General features: G+C 44.5%; 1 long non-coding RNA gene across 1 annotated transcript; it reads left to right on the top strand.

The window, feature by feature from the left end:
• The first annotated feature begins 695 nt into the window (after window positions 1-695).
• On the top strand, window positions 696-27,305 carry LOC121008977. Its single transcript, XR_005780659.1, has 4 exons — window positions 696-706; window positions 1,634-1,636; window positions 6,635-6,640; window positions 27,181-27,305. It is a non-coding gene; the product is annotated as an uncharacterized LOC121008977 (long non-coding RNA).

Here is a 27,305-nt window from a genome sequence, read left to right as displayed (position 1 = left end):
GAGATGTCGCGAACATAAACTTTTCCGTTCGCGATCGGCGAACGCGAATTTCGGTAAATGTTTGCGAACGGGCGAACCGCCATAGACTTCAATAGGCAGGCGAATTTTAAAACCCACAGGGACTCTTTCTGGCCACAATAGTGATGGAAAAGTTGTTTCAAGGGGACTAATACCTGGACTGTGGCATGTCGGAGGGGGATCCATGGCAAAACTCCCATGGAAAATTACGTAGTTGACGCAGAGTCGGGTTTTAATCCATAAAGGGCATAAATCACCTAACATTCCTAAACTGTTTGGAATAACGTGCTTTAAAACATCAGGTATGATGTTGTATTGATCAGGTAGTGTAAGGGTTATGCCCCCTTCGCAGTGACAGAACAAACTCCCCGTTTAGCACACCGCAAACAACATGCTCTTCGCAGGGCATGCTCCAGAAAAAATGCATATGGGATGAGGTCGATGATGTTGCCTTGGGTTTGACTGACAAGGTTTGTCACCTCCGCAAAAGGATGCATGAGCCTACATCCATTGTACATGAGCGTTCAGTAACGCGGCCAAAAAATACCCAGCTCCACAGAGACTGTACTCTTTTTTTTAAATTAAAAAAATCTGTTCTTACCAGTTTAATCTCTGTTTTGTCCCCTATCAGGGGCCGGTGTATGGAATAGATTTTAGGAAATGGAAGATGGAAAAAGATGCTTGGTCGGTCATCTTACTGCCAATTTGGGGCACTGCGTGTGCGCCGTGCAATGTACTGTGCCACCCTATATGAGTGGAATGTTAAGTAGTACTATTCCTCTCAGTTTAATCCCTGTTACGTCCCCTATCAGGGGCCGGTGTATGGAATAGATTTTAGCAACCGGGAGATTGAAAAAGATGCTTGGTTGGTCCTCCTACTTCCAATTTGGGGCACTGCGCGTGCGCCGTGCAATGTATTGTGCCTCCCTATATGAGTGGTGTGTTAAGTAGTACTATTCTTATCAGTTTAATCCCTGTTACGTCCCCTATCAAGGGACGTGTATCGAATAGATTTTAGACAACAGCAAAGAGTTGTCAATAGTTGACACACTCATGACATAAATTTTATTCCTCTATGCGTCAATCTTGGTGTAGTGATGACTGTGCTCGTAAGCACGTTTGGGAGATTGCAGGCGATAGCGGTTTTTCAAAGCCTATGGTTGTGCTGAGGTAGTTCAGTGACAGTTAAGTGACTTAGAAAACAATGATTCTGCAGTGTGGGCCCATTGTTGGCCTAGTAGGCTTTAATGATCACCTTAAATGATCACAAAGAAAATTCATGTTTTTTCTATGCAAAATTATCCAGCCGATCGCTTTTGGTCTGTTCACAATGAAGCAACGACCTTATCATCTGGGGTGTGCCAACATTGCCATTGCCAACACACTCATAGAGGTGATCGCTTCATTGTGATATGCAAGCCCCTTCACCACAACAAGGTAACGATCACGAAGGGGAATTGACACATGTATGTGCCTTTTTTTTTGTTTTGTTTTTGCAGCCACAGTGCAGCACCAGAGGCCAGAAAAATTAGGCATGTACACATGCCTGAAAAATTTGGTATTGTTGCAGCCGCTGCTGTAGCAGCGACCGGAAAAATTTATGTTTTCCAGGCAGAAAGTGCACTAAAACATTGCGGCTTGAACCCTAGTTGGTGGCGGAGAAGTCACGCAAGTCATCCGGCATGCAGAGGTTAAATACAACAGTGTGTGGACCATTTTTAGCCCAAGGCATCTCATCAGGCCTTTTTTAGTCAAATGCATCCCTTACTGTCAGTCCCTTTGGGATCCATGCCTCATTCATCTTAATAAAGGTGAGGTAATCTAGAATTTTTTGACCTAGGCGACTTCTCTTCTCAGTGACAATACCTCCTGCTGCGCTGAAGGTTCTTTCTGACGGGACACTTGAAGCGGGGCAGGCCAGAAGTTCTATCGCAAATTTGGATAGCTCAGGCCACAGGTCAAGCCTGCACACCCAGTAGTCAAGAGGTTCATCGCTCCTCAGAGTGTCTATCTGCAGTTAAGGCGAGGTAGTCTGCTACCTGTCGGTCGAGTCGTTCTCTGAGGGTGGACCCCGAAGGGCTGTGGCGATGTGTAGGACTTAAAAAGCTCTGCATGTCCTCCATCAACAGCACGTCTGTAAAGCGTCCTGTCCTTGCCGGCGTGGTTGTGGTAGGAGGAGGATTACTTTCACCTCTTCCCCTGTTAGATTCCCGTTGTGCTGTGACATCACCCTTATACACTGTGTAAAGCATACTTTTTAACTTGTTTTGGAACTGCTGCATCCTTTCCGACTTCCGGTAATTCTGTAACATTTCAGCCACTTTCTGCTTATACCGGCCCAGTACAGGTTGTTCTCCTTCAGCCTTTTTATACGAGGGTCCCTCAACATGCATGATAGCATGAAAGACCCCATTTGCACAAGGTTGGATGCCAAGCTACTCATGTCCCGTTCCTCGTCCTCACTGATCTCATTGAAGGTCTGTTCTCCCCCCCAGCCACGTACAACACCACGGGTACCAGATAGGTGACAACGAGCACCCTGGGATGCCTGCTGTGGTTTGTCTTCCTCCTCCTCAAAGCCACAATTCTCCTCTGACTCCTCAGACTCCTCTTCCAGCTTTGCCGCAGGTCCAGCAAGTGATGCTGATAAGGCTGTTTCTGGTGGTGATGGTGACGACAACTCTTCCTCTTCCTCTTCATGCTCATCTATGGCTTGATCCAGCACTCTTCGCAGGGCACGCTCCAGGAAGAAATCAAATGAGATGATGTCGCTGATAGTGCCTTTGGTGCGACTGACTAGGTTTGTCACCTCCTCAAAAGGACGCATGAGCCTACAGGCATTGAGCATGAGCGTCCAGTAATGTGTCAAAAAAATTCCCAGCTCTGCAGATGCTTTCCTAGCACCCCGGTCATACAAATACTCGTTGACAGCTTTTTCTTGTTGGAGCAGGCGGTCGAACATTAGGAGTGTTGAATTCCAACGTGTCGGGCTGTCGCAAATCAAGCGCCTCACTGGCATGTTGTTTTGCCGCTGAATATCGGAAAAGTGCGCCATGGCCGTGTAGGAACGCCTGAAATGGCCAATCACCTTCCTGGCCTGCTTGAGGACGTCCTGTAAGCCTGGGTACTTATGCACAAAGCATTGTATGATCAGATTCAACACATGTGCTATGCACGGCACATGTGTCAACTTGCCCAAATTCAATGCCGCCAACAAATTGGTTCCATTGTCACACACCACTTTGTTGATCTCCAGTTGGTGCGGAGTCAGCCACTGATCCACCTGTGCGTTCAGAGCGGACAGGAGTGCGGGTCCGGTGTGACTCTCTGCTTTCAGGGAAGTCAACCCCAAGACGGCGTGACACTGTCGTATCAGGGATGTGGAATAGCCCCTGGGGAGCTGGGGGGGTGCAGTTGATGTGCAGCAAGACACAGCAGCAGAAGAGGACTCAGCCGAGGAGGTTAGCGAAGAGACCCTGACCGTGCTTTGCAGAGCAGGTTTTAGTGGTCAGATGGACCCTTGCCCCAACACTGTGTGCCAGACATGCCATGACTTCCTTTTCCACAATAGAGTACAGGTTGGGCATTGCCTTTTGTGAAAAAAAAATTTGGCTGGGTTCCTTCTACTGCGGTGTCCCAATAGCTACAAATTTTTTGAAGGCCTCAAACTCCACCAGCTTGTATGGTAAAAGCTGGCGGGCTAAGAGTTTCGACAAGCCAGCTGTCAGACGCCAGGCAAGGGGGTGACTCTGTGACATTGGCTTCTTACGCTCAAACATTTCCTTGACAGACACCTGACTGTGGGCAGATGAGCAGGAACTGCTGAAGGTGAAAGGCGGAATGGCGGATGTTTGAGAGGGGGCAAGGACAGCAGTGGTTGATGTGGCTGAAGATGCTGGACCAGGAGGAGGATGGTGGCTTTGAGTTTGTGTGCTGCTTGTACTTATCATATGTTGATCCCATAGGCGTTTGTGATGTGAGATCATGTGCCTTCGCAAAGCAGTTGTACCTAGGTGGGTGTTGGACTTCCCACGACTCAGTTTCTTTTGGCACAGGTTGAAAATGGCATCGCTGTTATCAGAGGCAGACACACAAAAAAAATGCCACACTGCTGAGCTTTGCAATGACGGCATTCTGGTGGTGGCAACAGCATGCGTTGATTGGCGTGCTGTCTGGCTGACCCCGGGTGCCAATACATGCTGTCTGACTGTGCCACTAGCTCCTTGCAACGACCTCCCCCTGCTTCCAACTCGTCTCCTCCTCTGTCTCCCCATCTGAACTTTCCCCCTGTTCTTCTTCTCTTCGAGCGGGCACCCACGTGACACATCGTCATCATCAACTGCTTCACTTGTATCTGATAACTCAGCAAAGGAAGCAGCAGCGGGTGCAACATCATCATCATCACACCGTACGTCCATGTGTGTAATGCTGCCTGACTGAGACATATCCCTGTTATCTACATCCTCTGGCAATAATGGTTGCGCATCACTCATTTCTTCCAACTGATGTGTAAATAACTCCTCTGACAGATCAAGTGAAGCGGCTGTGGTGCTAGTGTTAGTGGTGGCGGCAGGCGGGCGAGTGATAACTTGAGAGGTGCCCGAAGCTGAGCTGGAGGAGGATGGTGCTTCAAGGGTCCGAGCGGAAGCTGTAGAAGATTGGGTGTCCTTTGTTAGCCAGTCAACTATGTCCTCAGAACTTTTCGAGTTCAGGGTACGTGGCCTCTGAACACTGGGCATTATTCTAAGGCCAAAGGAAATCACAGCACCATGACCACCATGGCCCCTGCGGGGTGGCCTGCCTCTGCCTGTCATTTTTAGTGGTACTATGCGTGCAAGGTACTGTGCCACCCGATATGACTGGTGGGAACTGGCAGTAGTGGGCACAGTACACTCTGTGGGCCTTACACACGCTGGCAGGCAACTGCAATTATATTACAGAGAAAAAAAATGTTTTACTGTTTTAAATGCAAGCTACTGTGACACCAGATATGAGTGGTGGGCACTGGCAGTAGTGGGCACAGTACACGCTGGGGGCTTGACACACGGCGGCAGGCAACTGCAATTATATTACAGAGAAAAAAATTGTTTTACTGTTTTAAATGGAAACTACTGCTCTGCTCTGTTATCCCTGACTTGTTCACAGTTGCCCAGAACTATACACAGTACTCCATGTGTGGTCTGACTAGTGATTTGTAAAGCGGCAGGACTATGTTCTCATCACGGGCATCTATGCCTTTTTTGATGCAACTCATTATCTTATTGGCCTTGGCAGCAGCTGCCTGACATCTATAGCTTAGTTTGCTGTTCACTAAAATTCCTAGGTCCTTTTTCATGTCAGTGTTACCCAGTGTTTTACCATTTAGTATGTACTGGTGACTTGCATTATTCCTTCCCCTGTGCATAACCTTACATTTGTCAGTGTTAAACCTCATCTACCACTTATCTCCCCAAGCCTCCAATCTATCCAGATTGATCTGTAGCAGTGTACTGTCCTCTTTACTGTTTTAAATGCAAGCTACTGTGACACCAGATATGAGTGGTGAGCACTGGCAGTAGTGGGCACAGTACACTCTGTGGGCCTTACACACGCTGGCAGGCAACTGCAATTATATTACAGAGAAAAAATTGTTTTACTGTTTTAAATGCAAGCTACTGTGACACCAGATATGAGTGGTGGGCACTGGCAGTAGTGGGCACAGTACACGCTGTGGGCCTTACACACGCTGGCAGGCAACTGCAATTATATAACAGAGAAAAAATTGTTTTACTGTTTTAAATGCAAGCTACTGTGACACCAGATATGAGTGGTGGGCACTGGCAGTAGTGGGCACAGTACACGCTGTGGGCCTGACACACGCTGGCAGGCAACTGCAATTATATAACAGTGAAAAAATTGTTTTACTGTTTTAAATGCAAGCTACTGTGACACCAGATATGAGTGGTGGGCACTGGCATTAGTGGGCACAGTACACGCTGTGGGCATGACACACGCTGGTAGGCAACTGCAATTATATTACAGAGAAAAAAAAAAGCAGACTGATGCACTAGCCCTAAAATGGGCTTTTTGGGGTGCTGTCAGGACGCTGTCCTTACAGCAGATCAGATGAGTCTTTGAGGATTGGAGTGGACACAGAATACTGGCCTAGCTAACGATTTCCCTATTAAATCAGCAGCAGCAGCACTCTCCCTGCTCTCACTAACCCTACAGCTTAATCTAAGATTGATGCTGTCCTTGCTTTTTGATAGGAGGTGGGAGGGTCTGGGAGGGAGGGTATGCTGCTGATTGGCTGGAATGTGTCTGCTAACTGTGAGGTACAGGGTCAAAGTTTGCTCAATGATAAAGTATGGGGGGCGGACCGAACATCGCATATGTTCGCCCGCCGCGGCAAACGCGAACAAGCGATGTTCGCCGGGAACTGTTCGCCGGCGAATAGTTTGGGACATCTCTAATGGTGATAAGAAGGAGGGCTTAGGAAAACGAAGCTACTGCATCCCACTGCGAAAGAGTATTTAAACTAGGAAGGGGGGGCAAAAGAGTGAAAATAAAAGAGTCCAATTGCCCCCCGAAACAATGCCAGAACAGGTCAGAAGCACAGAGGTTAAGAAATGATAAGCTCAGAGTCCTGTCTACAAATGCTCGCAGTTTAGGTAAAAAAATCAATGAACTTGGGTCAATAATGGCATCTGAGAATGTAGATTTAGTGGCTGTTACGGAGACATAGTTTAATGAAAGAAATGACTGGGACATAACCATACCAGGGTACTCTTTATACAGAAGAGACAGAGAAGGCAAGAAAGGAGGAGGAGTGGCCCTGTATGTGAAAGATAGCATTAAATCTAACCTAATACAAGTTGGTGAGGCCAACATAGAGTCAGTTTGGGTTACGTTGCAGTTTGCTAACCATGCAGTAACTCGTGTAGGTGTGATATATAGACCACCTGGTCGAGTTAAAGAACTAGATGATCTACTAGTTGAAGAAATAGCTAAAATGACAATGAAAGGAGAAGTTATCATTATGGGAGATTTCAATCTTCCAGATATAAACTGGAAAACCAAAATAGCAAGTTCTACCAGGAGTACAGATATTCTAAATTCCCTACTGGGGTTATCTCTACAACAAGTGGTTGAGGAGCCAACCCGGAGGGAGGCCATTTTGGATTTGGTATTCACAAATGGGGATTCGGTATATGATGTCATTGTAGGCGAAACCTTGGGATCTAGTGATCACCAGTCAGTGTGGTTTAATATAAGAACTGTGAAAGAGTCCCACCACACAAAAACAAAAGTTTTAGATTTTAGAAAAACAGACTTTTAAAAAATGAAATTAGTCATAAATGAGTCCTTATCAGACTGGAACGGATTACATGGAGTCCAGGAGAAATGGGACTACTTAAAAGGTGCATTATTGAAGGCAACAGAAAATTGCATTAGACTTGTCAGTAAAAGCAAAAAAAGGAGGAGACCACTGTGGTACTCAGCAGAAGTGGCCCAAATCATTAAAAATAAAAAGCTAGCATTTTGTAATTATAAAAAAAAACAGAGCAATGAAGATAAGGAAATCTACAAGATTAGGCAGAGAGAGGCCAAGCAAGTTATAAGAACTTCTAAAGCGCAGGCAGAAGAAAAACTAGCTCAGTCTATGAAAAAAGGGGATAAGACATTCTTCAGATATATAAATGAAAAAAGGAAATTAAAACAAGGAATAACTAAATTAAAAACAAAGGACGGAAGGTATGTAGAAGAGAATAAAGGGCTAGCCGACTGCCTTAATGAATACTTCTGTTCAGTTTTTACAAAAGAAAAAGGAGAAGGACCTCCACTAGAAAGAATGACTAATAAATCGTTTGATGCATGTATCTTTACAGAGGAAGATGTTCTAAGTTTGCTGTCTAAGGTGAAGACAAATAAGTCACAGGGGCCTGATGAGATACACCCAAAATTATTAAAAGAGCTTAGTGGTGAGCTGGCAAAACCGTTAACAGATTTATTTAACCAATCATTAGTAACAGGAGTCGTCCCGGAAGATTGGAAATTGGCAAATGTCGTGCCCATTCACAAGAAAGGTAGTAGGGAGGAATCGAGCAACTATAGACCAGTGAGTCTGACATCAATAGTAGGCAAATTAATGGAAACCCTATTAAAGGATAGGATTGTGGAACATCTAAAATCCCATGGATTGCAAGATGAAAAACAACATGGGTTTACTTCAGGGAGATCATGTCAAACAAATCTTATAGATTTTTTTGACTGGGTGAATAAAATAATAGACGGTGGAGGTGCAGTAGACATCGCATATCTAGATTTTAGTAAGGCTTTTGACACTGTCCCACATAGAAGACTTATCAATAAACTGCAGTCATTGAGCATGGACTCCCATATTGTTGAGTGGATTAGGCAGTGGCTGAGTGACAGACAACAGAGGGTTGTAGTCAATGGAGAACATTCAAAACAAGGTCATGTTACCAGTGGGGTTCCACAGGGATCTGTACTGGGACCGATTTTGTTTAATATCTTCATAAGTGATATTGCAAAAGGCCTCGATGGTAAGGTTTGTCTTTTTGCTGATGACACAAAGATATGTAACAGGGTTGATGTTCCTGGAGGGAAACGCCAAATGGAAAAGGATTTAGGAAAACTAGAAGAATGGTCAGAACTCTGGAAACTGAAATTTAATGTGGATAAGTGCAAGATAATGCACCTGGGGCGTAAAAACCCAAGGGCAGAATATAGAATATTTGACACAGTCCGGACCTCAGTATCTGAGGAAAGGGATTTAGGAGTAATTATTTCAGAAGACTTAAAGGTGGGAAGACAATGTAATAGAGCAGCACGAAATGCCAGCAGAATGCTTGGATGTATTGGGAGAGGTATAAGCAGTAGAAAGAGTGAAGTGCTTATGCCGCTGTACAGAACACTGGTGAGACCTCACTTGGAGTATTGTGCGCAGTACTGGAGGCCATATCTCCAGAAGGATATAGATACTATAGAGAGAGTTCAGAGAAGAGCTACTAAACTAGTACATGGATTGCAGGATAAAACTTACCAGGAAAGGTTAAAGGACCTTAATATGTATAGTTTGGAAGAAAGAAGAGACAGAGGGGATATGATAGAAACTTTTAAATACATAAAGGGAATCAACTCGGTAAAGGAGGAGAGCATATTTAAAAGAAGAAAAACTACCACAAGAGGACACAGTTTTAAATTAGAGGGGCAAAGGTTTAAAAGTAATATAAGGAAGTATTACTTTACTGAGAGAGTAGTGGATGCATGGAATAGCCTTCCTGCAGAAGTGGTAGCTGCAAATACAGTGAAGGGGTTTAAGCATGCATGGGATAGGCATAAGGCTATCCTTCATATAAGATAGGGCCGGGGCTATCCATAGTATTCAGTATATTGGGCAGACTAGATGGGCCAAATGGTTCTTATCTGCCGACACATTCTATGTTTCTATGTTTCTATGTTCTATTTCATTACAGGATACCTCCCAGTTCCTCCAAACCCTTCAACTAGTTGAAGCTGGTGAGTGCCTAGCAGCATGCTACTTTGGTTTGTTTATGACCCTTACTAATTGTTTTCATTTTGTGGAAAACTCTCTGTAGCCTAAAATACCCTTTATTGCTGAATTTATCATAGATGTGCCTACCTCGTGGACAATGATTTAGTTTTTTTTAGATCATGTACTATAGAACAAATCTCATTCAATCAAAAAATAGTTAACTTTCTGTCAAACACTTTCAGGCCTTTCTGTGTTATTTCTAATGCCTTAGATTTCCCTATCTCTTTGAATTCTGTGTTTTGATTTTATAGTATAATGATGGCTTGTTTCACTGGTAGCCTATATGGAAAGTTAATGCAAACAGATGCCAAATGTCATGCTCAAAACAGTGAAATTGAATAAATAAGTTTCATTGCTACTATTCAGTCCATCCAGATTTAATACTGATGTTTGTCAGAACAATTTTCAGGATGTTTTTAGATGATATGAAATACAATTTTTTGTTGGTTTTATATGGTCACAAATTTTTCACATGCCTTGTTCAGGTTGTTTTTCCTATGAAAAAGTCTATGGGAAAACAGCTGAAAAAACATACCTAGAGCATGCAGCATTAAAAAAAAAACATGCACCCAAAAATGCACTAAAAGTGAGAAAAAGCGCTCCAAAAAAGCGATTGGCTGAGCAGGCATTGTAAGCAGTCTCTAGCATGAGAACAGAAAGTGGAAATGAACAGGGACTGGAGCAGTAGCGGCAAAGCTGTGGTGAGAGAACCTTATGGTGAATACTCACTGTTATTTCAGCCCTCACTGACATAATTTTTATGTAATATTATGCCACCAGATTACCCCTTTAGACAGGGTTTTTTTTATAGTCACATTCTAAGAGCCATAACATAACCATAAAGGTTAAAAGGTAACATGTTTAATTAATGTATAACATAGTAACATAGCTCATAAGGCCGAAAAAAAGACATCGGTCTATCTAGTTCAGCCTGTTATCCTGCAAGTTAATCCAGAGGAAGGCAAAAAAATACCCTGTGAGGTAGAAGCAAATTTTCCCTACTTTAGAGGAAAGGAATTCCTTCCTGACTCCAATCAGGCAATCAGAATAACTGTCACGGCTGAGGATGGGGGAAATCCTCAGCCGTGTGGAGCCCGGTGATATTTCGGCTGCTAGGCCATGTAGACAGGATTAGGGAGCAGGTCACCTCCTAAGGCATCCCTAACCTGACCCTAGCTCCTAGTTACATGGGCCAACCTTGATGGTAGGAGGGCCCATGCTCCGGAACCTAAAAGTCCCTGCTGGCCCTCAAGATGACCCTCACCTAGGAGCTGAGTAAGACAAGCCCACTCCTCCTAGACACGGAGGAGCAGGAGTCTCAACGGCCAAGCTGCAGGAAAAGGGGAGACATAAACAGCTCTATGGATATGGCAGGTGAACAAGGAGTTCCACCTACCTGCCACAGCCTTGCTGACTGGATCCCTGTGTTAGCAGGGTGCAGATCACAAGCGCATCCCCACACAGGGACCCAGATCCATAGCTGCACAAAATCACATATAAAACATCACACGGACATCACACATAACTGGAAATAACTAAAGCACAATATGGTTATGACATTAAGGTTTATGACCACAGGGGTGGCTCTTACTGGCAGGTAATAAATACATGAGGCTGCTCTCAGCTAAGCATGGCTGAAGCAACCTCAAGGCCTGCAAAAGCAGTGAGGCTTTATAGGCCAAGAAGCCACACCCCACAGTCGGACACACCCAGTGATCACACACACTAGGAAGGGGATTAACCCTTCCAACACCAGGGAAGGGAAAACACCACTTAAAGGGAACGTGCACACAATAACATAAAACACAGTGCACACATCCACACATCACACACAAAACCGCATGCGCAGCGTAGCGAGCTGCATGGCACAGCTCAGCCTGCTACGCTGCCACATACATACTGTTGCCAGCGGCAACCACAGGTGAGGCCAATACCACAGCCCTCACCTGTGATTGAACACCAATGAAAACCGCTGACAACCGCATGCGGTTCAGGAGTCACGGTCATAGCCATGGCCGTGACACTCCCACCCCTCAAAACCCCCCTACCAAAAAAAAGACACGTGAGGGACTCAGACAAGGGGATAGGAGAAGGGGACGTCCACTCTCAGTGCCGGTTCTAAAAAGGGGTCGCTGTCAGCTGCATCCTCTCCCGGCTCACACTAGCCAGTCCGACGAGGACTGCAGCCCGCACCAGCAACAAAGAGAAAAGAACCACTGAGAGATGGACGAGGGGACTCTCCACTCACGTCCCCACTCCAGTCGCTGCCAGCAGACACTCCTAACCAGCAAGCAGCCGGACCACCTACAGAGTGCTGCCAGCAAACGACCAGAGATGGGAACATGGAGAGGGACGAGGGATCCCCAACACGGACACGGAAGGAAAGGTGGCGGGGAATACGCCACCAACCGTGCCGTTAACGGAGAACCCCCAGGAACGCTCTCCCTCCGGAGAACGCGCATGCAGGCCACATGGATATGGCACTGCATGCTGCACCCTCTTTCGAAGGTGTGCAACTCGCACACCAAACAAACACCCTAGTGCTATAAAATCAGGGGGACGCCAAACGAGGCAACGGTGAAGGGAAGGCGGGGAAACGCCACTCACCGCGCCGTCAGAGGCGAAACCCCCAGAACGCTCTCCCTCCGAAGAGCGCGCATGTAACCCTTCCGCAGAGGGCGGTACATGCTTCACCCTCTTTCGAGGGATGCATACTCCCACCCCTCAAAGCCCCTCCCAACAACAAAAGGGGAAAGTTGGTGAGGCATAAGAAACAATGGGAGGGGGGGAGGGGAAAGACAAACAAAAAGGGGACACCAACACGGACAACGGTGAGCTGGGAATGGCGGGGAATGCCACTCACCGCGCCGTAAATGGTGAGCCCCATAACACTCTCCCTCCGGAGAACGCGCATGCACCCCATCCGCAGATAGCGGTGCATGCTTTACCCTCTTTCGAGGGAGCGCCACGTAAGAAGCGACTGTGGTCATACTGTCACGGCTGAGGATGGGGGAAATCCTCAGCCGTGTGGAGCCCGGTGATATTTCGGCTGCTAGGCCATGTAGACAGGATTAGGGAGCAGGTCACCTCCTAAGGCATCCCTAACCTGACCCTAGCTCCTAGTTACATGGGCCAACCTTGATGGTAGGAGGGCCCATGCTCCGGAACCTAAAAGTCCCTGCTGGCCCTCAAGATGACCCTCACCTAGGAGCTAAGTAAGACAAGCCCACTCCTCCTAGACACGGAGGAGCAGGAGTCTCAACGGCCAAGCTGCAGGAAAAGGGGAGACATAAACAGCTCTATGGATATGGCAGGTGAACAAGGAGTTCCACCTACCTGCCACAGCCTTGCTGACTGGATCCCTGTGTTAGCAGGGTGCAGATCACAAGCGCATCCCTACACAGGGACCCAGATCCATAGCTGCACAAAATCACATATAAAACATCACACGGACATCACACATAACTGGAAATAACTAAAGCACAATATGGTTATGACATTAAGGTTTATGACCACAGGGGTGGCTCTTACTGGCAGGTAATAAATACATGAGGCTGCTCTCAGCTAAGCATGGCTGAAGCAACCTCAAGGCCTGCAAAAGCAGTGAGGCTTTATAGGCCAAGAAGCCACACCCCACAGTCGGACACACCCAGTGATCACACACACTAGGAAGGGGATTAACCCTTCCAACACCAGGGAAGGGAAAACACCACTTAAAGGGAACGTGCACACAATAACATAAAACACAGTGCACACATCCACACATCACACACAAAACCGCATGCGCAGCGTAGCGAGCTGCATGGCACAGCTCAGCCTGCTACGCTGCCACATACATACTGTTGCCAGCGGCAACCACAGGTGAGGCCAATACCACAGCCCTCACCTGTGATTGAACACCAATGAAAACCGCTGACAACCGCATGCGGTTCAGGAGTCACGGTCATAGCCATGGCCGTGACAATAACTCCCTGGATGTAACAGTACAGCCTGGATCGCAGCGGCTCCCTGTGACTCCGCCCACTTACCTCCGGGCCTTAAATAGAAGACAGGTGCTAAGCAGGGTGTTCCACTAATGGAGTGCGCACCCTGCTAGCTCCATTGCATCTGAGGACTCTGTCCACATATCCAGACCTGGTTCCGTAACAACATTGTGAAGGACTGCCTACCATCTTGCCACTGGCTTCCCCACTGCTGGCTTCCTAGCCAGGACCAACTAACCGCAAGTATATGCCTGTTACCTGCTCTGATTGAGGTCCTGGAACTCAGTGTGGGGTGGTTCCTGCTGGTGTGAGGCGATATTCCCAAACCAACACTGAACTCAGGACATGCTATACAAACTCTGAACCTACTGCATATTATATACTAAACTGAGGACATGCTATACTAACTCTGAACCTGCTGCATATTATATACTAAACTGAGGACATGCTATACTAACTCTGAACCTGCTGCATATTATATACTAAACTGAGGACATGCTATACTAACTCTGAACCTGCTACATATTATATACTAAAACTGAGGACATGCTATACTGTATACTAACCCTGAACCTATGGCATACTATAGACTAAACTGAGGGCATACTATATACTAACTCTGAACTGTGCACAAGCTTATACTAACTTGTGACTCCTGTAATACTGGGGGACCTTCCTTTCCAGCAGTAACTAATTAGATGGATAGCGGTAAATGATTTTGTTACCCCAAACTCTCCGCCCAAGACTGAGAGAGACGCCTGGGGTACATACTGAGTAACCGCGAATCCCACAGCCAAAAACAAGGGCGGTGGGATAATAGTGGATGTCCATTGCTTCCGCAGTTGAGATCCTAACTGATCAACTAGGTGCGTTACACTGGATCAACTACCCCTCTCTAGTAGCTATAACCTGTAATATTATTACCCTCCAGAAATACATCCAGCCCCATCTTGAATTCTTTTAGTGAGTTCACCATCACCACCTCTTCTGGCAGAGTTCTTTGTTTGTGTACAAACCTTCTTTCCTCCAGACAGAGGATGTCTCCTCGTCACTGTCTCAGTCCTGGGGATAAATAGATTATGGGAGAGATCTCTGTACTGATCCTTGATATATTTATACATAGTTATTAGATCTCCCCTTAGTCGTCTTTTTTCTAAAGTGAATAACATTAATTTTGATTATCTTTCAGGGTACTCTAGTCCATCCATTCCAGTTATTTCTTTAGTTGTCCTCCTCTGGACCCTCTCCAGCTCTTCTATCCCTGACTTGTTCACAGTTGCCCAGAACTGTACACAGTACTCCATGTGTGGTCTGACTAATGATTTGTAAAGCGGCAGGACTATGTTCTCATCACGGGCATCTGTGCCCTTTTTGATGCAACTCATCATCTTATTGGCCTTGGCAGCAGCTGCCTGACATCTATAGCTTAGTTTGCTGTTCACTAAAATTCCTAGGTCCTTTTCCATGTCAGTGTTACCCAGTGTTTTACCATTTAGTATGTACTGGTGACTTGCATTATTCCTTCCCATGTGCATAACCTTACATTTGTCAGTGTTAAACCTCATCTGCCACTTATCTTTCCAAGCCTCCAATCTATCCAGATTGATCTGTAGCAGTGTACTGTCCTCTTCCGTGTTAATTACTTTACACAGTTTAGTGTCATGTACAAAAATTTATATTTTACTGTGCAAGACTTCTACAAGATCAATAATAAATATATTGAAGAGAATAGGGCCCAATACTGACCCCTGTGGTACCCTACTAGTGACAGTGACCCAATCTGAGTGTGTACCATTAATAACCACCCTCTGTTTTCTATCACTGAGACAGTTACTTACCCACATACAGACATTTTCTCCCACTCCAAGCATTCTTATTTTATATACTAACCTTTTATGTGGTACAGTGTCAAATGCTTTGGAGAAGTCCAGATATACGACATCCATTGATTCGCCGCGGTCAAGTCTAGAACTTACCTCCTCATAGAAACTGATTAAATTAATTTGACATGACCCATCCCTCATGAAGCCATGCTGATATAGTATTATTTGCTTATTTTCATTGAGTTACTCCATCTCTTAGAAAACCATCTAACAGCTTCCCCACGACAGATGTTAAACTTACCGGCCTTTAGTTTCCAGGCTCTGTTTTTGGAACCTATTTGAATATTTCCACCACATTTGCTATGCGCCAATACTGTGGAACACTCCCTGTCAGTATAGAGTCCTTAAAATATCAGAAATAAGGGTCTGGCTATGACATTACTTAATTCTCTGAGGATACGGGGGTGTTACATAGTTGATACGGTTGAAAAAAGACATAAGTCCATCAAGTTCAACCAAGGGATAGGTGGGGAGCGAATCCCAGAAGGAAGTGAGACTCAGATTTCTACTCGTTTTCATAAGAATTAATGTTTACTTTTAAGAATTCATCTAAACCCTTTATAAAACTGTCCACTGATCCTGCTGTGACCACGTTCCAAGGAAGTCTATTCCACAGATTCACTTTTCTTCCAGTAAAGAAGCTTTGATGCATCTGGAGACTGAACATTTTCTTCTCCAGTCGGAGGCAGTGCCCCCTTGTCAGGGCATTTTACATGGAACAGTTTTTCACTGTATTTTTTGTATGGCCCATTTATATATTTGTATAGGTTAATCATGTTCCCCCTTAGATGTCTCTTCTTAAGACTAAATAAATTCAATTATTTTAATCTTTCTTCATAACTAAGACACTCCATGCCCCTTATCAGTTTAGTCGCTCTCCTCTGTACTTTTTTCAGCTGCAGTGCATCCTTTCTATGGACTGGTGCCCATAACTGAGCTGCATATTCCAGATGAGGCTGCACCAATGGTTTGTAAAGTGGTAGTATTACATTCCTGACCTTTGAGCCCATGTCTCGCTTAATACATGACAATATCCTGGTGGCCTTAGAAGCAGCTATTTGACATCGTATGCTGTTATTTAATGCAAAAAAAAATTAAGAAATCCAGCTCCACTTGGATAAAAGGAAAACTTTATTTTGCTTGCGGTAAAATCTCTTTCAATAGTTACATGTCTTGTCTACGCGTTTCGGGCTACCAGAGACAATTCCAGCCCTTCCTCATGACACAGTAAGACACTAAAAGTGGCACCTTTTAAAGAGGAAACTGCACCTGTCTTTACCAATTGTGTTCACATGACTGCAAATCCCCTCAAAGGAAAGCCACACATTTAACCACCTGCCATCTGGGCCATTTGCCCCCTTCCTGACCAGGCCAAATTTTGCAAAACTGACATATCTCACTTTATGTGGTAATAACTTTGGAACGCCTTTATTTATCCAAGTCATTCAGAGATTGTTTTCTCGTGACACATTGTACTTCATGATAGTCATAAATTTGAGTCAAAATATTTCACCTTTATTTATGAAAAAATCCCAAATTTACCCAAAAATTTGAAAAATTCGCAATTTTCTAAATTTCAATTTCTCTGCTTTTAAAACAGAAAGTGATACCTCATAAAATATTTATTATTTAACATTCCCCATATGTCTACTTTATGTTGGCATCATTTTGGAAATGTCATTTTATTTTTTTAGGACGTTAGAAGGCCTAGATGTTTAGAAGCAATTCTTCAAATTTTTAAGAAAATTGCCAAAACCCACTTTTTAAGGACCAGTTCAGGTCTTAAGTCACTTTGTGGGGCCTACATATTGGATACCCCCATAAATGACCCCATTGTAGAAACTACACCCCTCAAGGTATTCAAAACCGATTTTACAAACTTTGTTAACTCTTTAGGCGTTCCACAAGAATTAAAGGAAAATGGAGATCAAATTTTTTTGGCAGATTTTCCATTTTAATCAATTTTTTTCTTTAACACATCGATGGTTAACAGCCAAACAAAACTCAATATTTATTACCCAGATTCTGCGGTTTACAGAAACACCCCACATGTGGTCATAAACTGCTGTATGGGCACACGGCAGGGCGCAGAAGAAAAGGAACTCCACATGGTTTTTAGATGCCATGTCCCATTTGAAGCCCCCTGATGCACCCTTACAGTAGAAACTCCCAAGAAGTGACCCCATTTTGGAAACTAGGGGATAAGGTGCCAGTTTTATTAGTACTATTTTTGGGTACATATGATTTTTTGATCATTCATTATAACACTTTATGGAGCAAGGTGACCAAAAAATTGGTTGTTTTAGCACAGTTTCTATTTATTTGTTTTTACAGCATTCACCTGAGGGGTTCAGTCAAGTGACATTTTTATAGAGCAGATTGTTACGGACGTGGCGATACCTAATATGTATACTTTTTCTCATTTATTAAAGTTTTACACAATAATAGCATTTTTGAAACAAAAAAATTGTTTTAATGTGTCCATGTTCTGAGAGCTATAGGTTTTTTATTTTTTGAGAGATTTTCTTATGTAGGGGCTCATTTTTTGCGGGATGAGGTGACGGTTTTTTTGGTACTATTTTGTGGGACATACGCATTTTTGATCACTTGGTGTTGCACCTTTTGTGATGCAAGGTGACAAAAATTGCTTGTTTTGACACAGTTTTTTTTTTTTTTTACGGTGTTCACCCGAGAGGTTAGGTCATGTGACATTTTTATAGAGCTGGTTTTTACGGACGCGGCAATACCTAATATGTATACTTTTTTTTATTTGTTTCACTTTAACACAATAATAGCATTTTTGAAACCAAAAAAATGATGTTTTAGTGTCTCCATGTTCTAAGAGCTATAGTTTTTTTTATTTTTTGAGAGATTTTCTTATGTAGGGGCTCATTTTTTGCGGGATGAGGTGACGGTTTTATTGGTACTATTTTGTGGGACATACGCGTTTTTGATCACTTGGTGTTGCACCTTTTGTGATGCAAGGTGACAAAAATTGCTTGTTTTGACAGTTTTTATTTTTCTTTTTTTACGGTGTTCACCCGAGGGGTTAGGTCATGTGATATTTTTATAGAGCTGGTTTTTACGGACGAGGCAATACCTAATATGTATACTTTTTTTTATTTTTTCTATTTTTAACTTTTTTTTTTCATTCCTTACTTGGGGACTTTTTTTTTTTACATGTGAAACTTTTTTTATTTTTTTTTATTTTCAACCTTTTATTTTTTATTTTTTTATTTTACACTTTTTGTCCCCCATAAGGTCATACAAGACCTCTGGGGGACATTTACTTGACTTTTTTTTTCACTGTTGATTTCTCCTGTAACTGGGGCTGACATAGTAGTCCCAGTTACAGGACAAATGCACCCCTAGAGAGGCTGTACAGCAGCAATCCAGCGCTGTACAGCCTCAGAGCAGGGCTGATCGAGGTCTCTGAGAGACCTCACACAGCCCCTGCACTCTCCGGTCACGGCGGTCACATGACCGCCGGGCCGGAACAGGAAGCGCACAGCGCTTCCTTCTCTGCATACACAGCGATCCAGAAGGCAGGGATACCTGGGCACTGTCCCTGCCTTGTCTTAGGGTTGCCCTGCTGTCACTGACAGCGGGCAACCCGATCAGCAGCTGCACGATTAGCGTGCAGCTGTTATTTCTGAAAGGACGTTTTAAAACGTGCTTTCAGAAATAGACGTCCACCCATAGGACGTTTATATCCTATGGGCGGACGTAAAGCGGTTAAACAACTCTTCTCATGGGAATAACAAAAGAAAAAAAACATATGATTCATAGTAAAAGAAACTATGCAAGAAAACACATAAGGTATATACTGGCTTGGAAATTAATACAAATATAATAAAAGGAGAGGTTGTATTCCTAAAAAGGGGAAAGCTAGAGAGACTCTGAAAATATAAGTTATGCCCAGTTCATGTGGTATATTAGTATATAAAGACACAACGTCCGCGGTGATCCACACATAATTCGAGGACCATTGAGAACATTGAATGGTCCTCGAATTATGTGTGGATCACCGTGGACGTTGTGTCTTTATATACTAATATACCACATGAACTGGCCATGCGATCTTTGGCTTGGTTCCTGAAGACATACGGGAATATTACTGCAGGCTTGCAGGAATATGTACTTGTGGTGGTGGACTTCTTCCTCAGGCGCAACTTCTTCATGTTCAACCATAAGTTTTATCTTCAGGTATCGGGGGTGTCGATGGGGGCCAAGTTCTCTCCCTCCATAGCCAATATATTTATGGCATGGTGGGAGAGGAGCTTTCTCCTCATCGACACCCACCCTTTTTGGAATCATATCAGGTGGTATGGCCGTTACATCGATGACCTGATCCAAGTCTGGACGGGTGATGTGGCGGCCATACCATCCTTCTGTGATTATATAAACTCCTGTGTGGACACTATTTCTTTTAGTGTCCACCATGATATGCGGGAGGTTTCCTTTTTGGATTTGCCCCTGAGGGGGGATCCCTCCACCAATCAAGTCTTCACATGTACTTATAGAAAACCCATGGCAGGGAATACTACATTACACGCTACATCATGTCACTCTAAACATGTCATAGCCAATATACCAAGAGGTGAGATAATACATGCAAGAAGAAATTGCACGGATGAAAAAAGCTTCATGATTGAGGCTGAAAATATTTCTCACAGATTATATAGAGCTTATGGCACTAAACAAGTTGAGGATGCAATACAACAGGTTTCAATTATTGAAAGAGGATCCCTGGTTTTTCCAGGACAGGAAAATGTGTTGAAGGGGGTTGAACCCTGTAATACAGTTACTAACAGAAATAAAAATTACAACAAAAACTCTAAAAGGAATAGTAATAGGAAGAATAATCTGTTTGTTAAACAATATAGTACAGAGTTTAAACAAATATGTTGTATCATAAAAAAACATTTTCCTGTCCTGGCATATGATAAAGAATGGACTGACATAGTTGCAGATGGGGTCCAATGTGCAGCTAGAAGAGCGCGCACTATGGCAAACTACGTCAGCCCTAGTCTATACCAGGAAAAGAAAAAATCGCAACCAGTCTGGCTTAAGACGAAAGGGAGTTACAGGTGTGGACACCATAAGTGCATCTGTTGCATGCATATGTCTATCTCCAAGACTTTTGTTTCAGCTTCAAATGATAGAATATTTCAAATGAAATCGTATCTTAACACCACTTATGCAGTTTATTTAATTACATGTAAAAAATGCAAGTTGCAGTATGTGGGTTGCACTATCAATGCCATCAAAACTAGAATACGCAAACACATTTCTGATGTGCCCCACCATGGCAACCGCAATGTATCTGCAGCTAGTCTGCATTTTACTGTTTGCCATGGTGGGGACACATCGGATATGGTGATTAGTGATGAGCGGCAGGGGTCATATTCGAATTTGCGATATTTCACGAATATTTTGTAGAATATTTGTCGAATATTCGCAAATTCGAATATTCGTTATTGTCACGACTGTGACTGATCCAGACAGGTCTGGGAGGAGAAGGTCGCAGCGACTTGCTACTCGCGATAGCTTGTGAGTTTGCTCCGTGGTTCAGGGTATGTCATCTGGGTTTTGCCTTGTGAACCTTTTTGTCCTGACTGGGAGTTTGTAGGCAACCTCCTCAGGTGAGTCCTGTCTGCCACTCCCAGCTACTATATTAGTTTCACTTTCACTTGCAGTCATTGCCAGATATAGTCCTTACTTCCAGTGCTACTCTGACCTTGGAAGGAGATCGTTTGATGGTGTTGCTGTGGAGCTCTTCTCCGGCGTGGACTGTCGTGTTTGGGATCGCCTTCTCTGCTCGTGACTGGATAAGTCTATCTCTGCTGTTGTTTGTTTGTTGCTGTCTTCCCCTGTTGTTTTCCTAGACGTGAGTGATGGTGACTAGCTCTCCCATCGGCCTTTCCCCAGTCCAGTCTTGTTAGGGCGACTGAGGGTTTAGGCATCCTGCTCGCCGCACGGGTTCACACCCCGTCTAGGGTATCAGGGCAGACAGGTGCCAGCTTAGGGTTAGTCAGGGGTGGCCATTCTATTTCCTATCCGTAGATAAGGGTCCCCCTTCCCCTCCGTCTGGTGCGACACGACTGCTGCTGGGATAGCGGTCGTGACAGTATATCTGGCCTTTTAAAAAAAAAAAAAAAAAAGTGACCTTTTTTTTTTTTTTTTTTTTTTTTCTGCTTGCTGTTTTGCTTTGTATTTTGTCTGTTCCACTATGGATCCGGTTTCGGTTTTGGCGAAACAATTACAGGGGTTATCCCTTAAAGTGGCAGGATTAAAAGCAACAGTGCTGCAGCAGCAATCCTTGGTTTCCACCGTTGCTACGGGAAACCAAGGTACTCCTGGGCCAAAAGTAGCTTTACCTGATAGGTTCTCAGGAGGGAGAGACCAATTTGTAACCTTCAGAGAAGCTTGCAAATTGTTCTTCAGGTTACGCCCTAGATCCTCCGGCGGTGAGGAACAACGGGTGGGCATTGTAATTTCTCTCCTGCAAGGAGATCCGCAGGCTTGGGCTTTCTCCCTACCATCAGACTCTCCGGCCTTACGATCAGTGGAGGAGTTTTTTGAAGCCCTGGGTCTCGTATATGATGACCCGGACAGGGTCTCACTGGCTGAGTCTAAGCTACGTAGACTTCGGCAAGAGAACCGGTCTGCTGAACTATATTGTTCCGAATTCCGTAGGTGGGCTACTGATACGTTATGGAACGACTCGGCCCTTAGGAGTCAGTTCTGCCAGGGGTTGTCTGAAAAATTAAAAGACGCGCTGGCGGTATGCGAGGTCCCTGGGTCTCTTGAGGCTGCTATGTCTCTGTCCATAAGAATCGACAGACGACTCAAGGAGAGACTATTAAATTTTACGGAGGCCTCTATAGGGCAGGGATCGGTCTGTTATGGTCCAGTCGAACCAATGCAAATAGGGGGCGCCACTAGACGGGTGAATCCTCCTAAGTTCCGCCGTAGGTCAGAGGTTTGTTTTCGTTGTGGGGGGAGGGGTCATTTTGTAAAGGTTTGTCCCTCAGAACCCAAGAGACCACAAACTAAGGAGCCGCAGGAAAACTAGAGTCCCCAGATTGTGCGGAGGAGAACAGTCTGGGCGTATTCGTTTCCTCCATACGCATGTCTCAGTTTTTGTTGTCCGCTACCGTTGAGGCGGGCAATAAGACTGAGATCTGTTCCGTCTTTTTGGACAGTGGGACGGGGGTCAACTTGGTGGATTCACGGTTTGCTCAGGCTCTGGGTTTAACTCCGGAACCGGTATGCAGAACTATTCCTGTGTTTGCCATCGACTCCTCCCCTCTTACTCAGAGAGAGTTAACTCAGATCATCCATAATATCCATCTGCAGGTAGGGGACCTCCATAAAGAGCATATCTCTTGTTATGTCCTGGACGGTCTTCCGGCTCCTATGGTATTGGGGCTTCCCTGGCTGGTGACTCACAATCCAGTTGTGGATTGGCAGGCCGGGGAGATTGTGGAGTGGAGTGAACATTGTAAGGACAACTGCTTGAGTAGTAGGTGCTCTACACTCTCTGTAACATCTTTACCTGCCTTTCTGTCAGATTTTATGGATGTGTTCTCTGAGAAGGGTTGTCAGGGGTTACCACCTCATCGTCCATATGATTGCCCGATTAATCTATTACCTGGGGCAAAACTACCTCAAACCCGGTTATACAATCTTTCCGGCCCGGAGAGGAAGGCTATGAAAGATTATATTTTGGAGAGTTTGGCTAAGGGACACATCAGACCCTCTTCTTCACCTGTGGCTGCAGGGTTCTTTTTCATTAAAAAGAAAGATGGGGGCCTACGTCCTTGCCTGGATTTCCGGGAATTAAACCGGATAACTATCCGAGATCCCTATCCTCTTCCTCTCATTCCCGACCTCTTTAATCAGGTTGCTGGTGCTAAATGGTTCTCCAAAATGGATCTCAGAGGAGCCTATAACCTGGTTCGCATCAAAGAGGGGGATGAGTGGAAGACGGCTTTAAATACTCCGGAAGGGCATTATGAAAATCTGGTCATGCCATTTGGTCTTACTAATGCGCCTGCGATATTCCAACATTTTGTCAACAATATTTTTAGTCACCTTATCGGGAGATTTGTTGTGATATATCTTGATGACATCCTGGTCTATTCCCCGGATCTGGATACACATAAGATCCATGTGAGACAAGTGCTGCAGATATTTAGGGCCAACAAATTGTTTGCTAAGTTAGAAAAATGTGTGTTCGCCGTAAAAGAACTGCCATTTCTGGGGTATGTGTTGTCAGATTCAGGTTTCCGCATGGATCCAGAGAAAGTCCGGGCGATTATAGACTGGGATCTGCCTGAGAACCTGAAGGCATTGCAACGCTTCCTGGGGTTTGCCAATTTTTATAGAAAGTTTATAAAGAACTATTCCTTGGTGGTCAAACCACTGACGGACATGACCCGAAAGGGATCCGATTTTTCCAAATGGTCACATGCAGCCAAAACTGCCTTTGCATCTCTGAAGGATAGAATCACCTCTGCCCCTATTCTCGTACAGCCAGATGTCTCGCTTCCTTTTATTGTAGATGTTGACGCATCAGAGGTGGGGGTGGGAGCGGTACTATCTCAGGGCCCGTCCCCTGGTGAATGGCGTCCGTGTGCTTTCTTTTCAAAGAAATTGTCTACTGCAGAAAGGAACTATGATATTGGCAACAGGGAACTTTTGGCTATTAAGTTGGCTTTTGAGGAGTGGCGTCATTTTTTGGAGGGGGCGGTTCATCCCGTCACGGTGATTACTGATCACAAAAACTTATTATATCTGGAGTCTGCTAAACGTCTCACCCCTAGACAGGCTCGGTGGTCGTTATTTTTTACTAGGTTTAATTTTGTAATAACCTATCGCCCGGGGGCAAAAAATACTAAGGCGGATGCATTGTCTCGAAGTTTTCCTGGAGGGGGTGATGTTGAGGTGACGGAGCCCATTTTGCAAAAGGGGGTGGTGGTCTCTGCATTACACTCAGGTTTGGAGGGGAGGGTGTTGGAAGCTCAGGGGGACGCCCCGGCCTCCTGCCCCTCAGGTAAACTGTTTGTGCCAGAAAATTTACGACTCGAGATACTAAAAGAACACCATAACTCCACACTGGCAGGACACCCAGGTAGTAGGGCAACCTCTGAGTTAGTGTCTCGTCGGTTCTGGTGGCCTAAATGGCGCCAGGAGGTGTTGAATTTTGTGTCTGCATGTGCTACCTGTGCTCGTTCTAAGGTAGATCATACTCGTCCGGCAGGGCGTCTTTTACCTCTGGCCATCCCCAACAGGCCTTGGACGCACCTGTCAATGGATTTCATTACGGATCTACCAGTATCAGCGGGGAAGACTGTTATTCTTGTAGTTGTTGACAGATTCAGCAAAATGGTGCACTTTATTGCTCTTGCCGCATTGCCTAATGCTAACACACTGGCTCAGGTTTTTATTGACCACATCGTGAAGCTTCACGGGGTCCCTTCCGATATTGTTTCGGATCGTGGTAAAGCTTTTTGTTCTTGTTTAGGGGTTCATCTATCGTTTTCTTCATCTTTACATCCACAGTCCAACGGTCAGACTGAACGTACCAATCAAAACCTAGAGACATATTTGAGATGCTTTGTTTCCGAAAATCAGGAGGAATGGTCATCTTATTTACCGTTAGCCGAGTTTGCCATTAATAATCGTCGTCGAGAATCCACCGATAAGTCACCATTTTTTGGTGCGTATGGTTTCCATCCTCAGTTTTGTACGTTTAGTGAGGGGGGGCCGTCTGGGATTCCCGAGGAGGAACGATTTGCGTCTTCACTTTCTTCATTGTGGCAGAGTGTGCAAGAAAGTTTGAAGAGAATGGGTGGTAGATACAAACGTGTGGCTGATAGGAGGCGCTCTGAAGGTCCGGACCTTGGGGTGAATGACTTGGTGTGGTTGTCTACCAGAAATATCAAGTTGAAGGTTCCCTCGTGGAAATTTGGTCCGAGATTTATTGGTCCTTATAGGGTAATTAAGATCATTAACCCGGTGGCTTTTCGTCTGGAGCTACCTCAGACTCTAAGGATCCATAATTTCTTCCACAGATCTCTGCTTAAGAGATATGTAGAACCTCCTGAACCATTGCCACTACCGCCTCCACCGGTGGTTGTTGATGGCAGTCTTGAGTTTCAGGTAGAAAAGATTGTTGATTCACGATATGTTCGCCGCTCTCTTCAGTACCTGGTGCACTGGAAAGGTTATGGTTCCGAAGAGAGAATGTGGGTTCCAGCATCAGAGATAAAAGCGGACAGACTCATTCGGGCTTTTCATAGCTCCCATCCGGAGAGGCCTGGTCTTGAGGGTCCAGGGGCCCCTCGTAGTAAGGGGGGTACTGACTGATCCAGACAGGTCTGGGAGGAGAAGGTCGCAGCGACTTGCTACTCGCGATAGCTTGTGAGTTTGCTCCGTGGTTCAGGGTATGTCATCTGGGTTTTGCCTTGTGAACCTTTTTGTCCTGACTGGGAGTTTGTAGGCATCCTCCTCAGGTGAGTCCTGTCTGCCACTCCCAACTACTATATTAGTTTCACTTTCACTTGCAGTCATTGCCAGATATAGTCCTTACTTCCAGTGCTACTCTGACCTTGGAAGGAGATCGTTTGATGGTGTTGCTGTGGAGCTCTTGTCCGGCGTGGACTGTCGTGTTTGGGATCGCCTTCTCTGCTCGTGACTGGATAAGTCTATCTCTGCTGTTGTTTGTTTGTTGCTGTCTTCCCCTGTTGTTTTCCTAGACGTGAGTGATGGTGACTAGCGCTCCCATCGGCCTTTCCCCAGTCCAGTCTTGTTAGGGCGACTGAGGGTTTAGGCATCCTGCTCGCCGCACGGGTTCACATCCCGTCTAGGGTATCAGGGCAGACAGGTGCCAGCTTAGGGTTAGTCAGGGGTGGCCATTCTATTTCCCATCCGTAGATAAGGGTCCCCCTTCCCCTCCGTCTGGTGCGACACGACTGCTGCTGGGATAGCGGTCGTGACAGTTATATTCTAAAAAAAATTTACTCGAGGTAATATGCAAATTTTCTTAATGCGAATTTTCGTAATGCAAATTTTATTGAGAATTTTTCAATAACTTACAACTAAAGAAAGAATATTATAGCACTATATTAGCTAAATTGCTCTGTATTAGTTTTTTTTCGAATATTCACTATATTGCTATAACTGTTTTTTCAAATATTCGTAATATTCTAAAACAAGAATATATAGCAATATAGCAAATATTCGAAAAAACTAATATAGAGCAATTTAGCTAATATAGTGCTATAATCTTCTTTGTCTAATAGTTGTAATTTTGAGACAAAGAAGATTCATGTTTTAGAATATTCCGAATATTCGAAAAAACTAAGTTATAGCAACATAGTGAATATTCTAAAAAAAAAAAAAACGAATATAGAGCAATTTAGCTAATATAGTGCTATAATCTTCTTTGTCTAATAGTTGTAAGTTGAAAAATTCGCATTACGAAAATTTGCAAACAACACTACTCCTAAAGTCAAATATACTGCAGCCTTCTCATTGGCCCACAAGCTAGAAGCAGGGAGGGATCATGTGTACTGATTTAAAAAAAAAATCGAATATTCGAAATTACGAATATATATATCACTATATTCGAAATATTCGCGAATTTTCGAAGTACCTATATTCACGATAAAAATTTGAAATTCAAATATTCGTGATCAACACTACTGGTGATACAAGGCATAGAAAGAGTTTTCTTGCCCAAACGTGGAGGAGACCACAGAAGAAAATTATTAAATAGAGAATCCTTCTGGATTTTTGCATTAAATACACGTCAACCAGATGGTTTGAATAAACGTTTGGACCTAATCCTGC

The sequence above is a fragment of the Bufo bufo genome, chromosome 7 (assembly GCF_905171765.1).
Source record: "Bufo bufo chromosome 7, aBufBuf1.1, whole genome shotgun sequence".
NCBI classification, from domain to species: Eukaryota; Metazoa; Chordata; class Amphibia; order Anura; family Bufonidae; genus Bufo; species Bufo bufo.
The sequence above is the reverse complement of the archived record's forward strand: the minus strand, read 5'-3'. Positions and strand labels throughout refer to the sequence as shown.